This window comes from Alligator sinensis, unplaced genomic scaffold (assembly GCF_000455745.1).
Source record: "Alligator sinensis unplaced genomic scaffold, ASM45574v1 scaffold336_1, whole genome shotgun sequence".
Classification (NCBI taxonomy): domain Eukaryota; kingdom Metazoa; phylum Chordata; order Crocodylia; family Alligatoridae; genus Alligator; species Alligator sinensis.
Window position 1 is genome coordinate 356,557 of NW_005842917.1, and position 1,486 is coordinate 358,042.

Here is a 1,486-nt window from a genome sequence, read left to right on the forward strand (position 1 = left end):
TCTTGAGTCCGAGACCCTAGTCATTGGCCGTTATAACAGCATTTCTACCTTATATCCGTGTCTTTCGCCTTTCGGCTAGGCTGCTGGCTCTAACAGCATTTAAAGTAGCAGACAGATACCCTTAAAGACTGCTCTCAAAGTCCTCTAGAGAAGTAAAGGTGGGACTCAAACCCACAATTAAACAAAGAATAAAGGTGGGACTCAAACCCACAATCAAACAAAAACTAAAGGTGGGACTCGAACCCACTATAAAACAAAAACAAGACCAAAGTATCTCTAAAGGATTAACCAGAAACCAAAGCCCTGGAGCAACCAGAAATTGAACCAAAAACCAAAAACATACAGACCTGAGGTACTCACCGGCACCGTCCCTTTACCCGATTTAAGGATCCTGCCTTATTGGTCCCGAGGGGACCGTCCACCTCCCGAGACTGACCCAAATAGGTGAACTCACCTGGTGCGCGCTGGGGTGTCAGGGGGTGGAGGTCTCCAAAGGCTCCAAGCTAGACGAGTCCCATCTGGGGTGCCAAATTGTCGTGGGAGAAAACTCCCTGGTGTTCGTTGTCTAGCTGGCTTAGAGACCAGACAACGCGGGTGAAGGGGTAACTGCAGTTTATTTATTCAAGTAAAGACCATAAAACAGCAAAGAGGTAAAATGGCCCCGACTTAAGGGTGAGGCTGTCTTTTATACATTTTCTAACAAGGAAAACTACAAGGTTATTGAATATGCAATACTTATGGTCATCATCTCCTTACATGGTGCATTACAAATCTCAGTACTTTTCCAAAAGAAAAAAGTTAGTGTTATCTTACACATTCCAATCTGTTTTCCTGTACTCCGCTGTACCATCTTCTTCCCTCTGGGCCCCCCTTATCTTATCTCACTCCTAGCTGCAGCTGGTACTCAGTACACAGACTTAATTTCTGCTTTTTTCTAACAAAATGGTTAAGGCACTTGACATAAGAAAATGGCTGGCTTAGCTATCATTCTGTCTTGTGGTCAGCAACATTGCTAGGCCACAGGTCATGCCTTGTGTTTAGCTACAAAGCTAATACTATTTAATAATTTTAATTATTGTTAACTTAACAGTATACTACAGAAAACTATTTTATTTCAGGGTAAAAACAAACTTGCCCATCACACTCCCAACCTACAGCCCCCTGCCCTGCTGTTGCCCCTTCCACCCAGCCCGCAGCCCTTGCCAGTGTCCCTCACTCCCTAACTGCAGCCCCCTGACTCCACCAGCCCTGCTGGTGCCCTTCACTCCTGCCCTGCAGCCCCCTGTTGTCCCCCCCAGCACTGCTGGTGACCCTCACTCTCAACCTGCAGCTCCCACCAGCCCTGGCACTCTCTGCCCACATGTCATTTCTCAACTAGGACTTTAGTCCTGGAAAATAAGTGGGAAAATCCCAGTATTTGGACATTGGGCAGCAAACAGAGATAAAGTTCTAGGAGGGGAGGGGGGGGCTGGGGGGTGAGAGCGGG

The 1,486-nt window shown here is 47.0% G+C and overlaps 1 long non-coding RNA gene across 1 annotated transcript in view; it reads right to left on the minus strand.

Moving 5' to 3' along the window:
• Positions 1-1,063, minus strand: part of LOC102375651 — a 6,871-nt gene extending 5,808 nt beyond the window's left edge. Inside the window, exon 1 of the long non-coding RNA XR_325206.3 lies at positions 455-1,063. This is a non-coding gene — a long non-coding RNA (uncharacterized LOC102375651). The remainder of the gene's footprint in view (positions 1-454) is intronic.
• Positions 1,064-1,486: the final 423 nt, after the last annotated feature.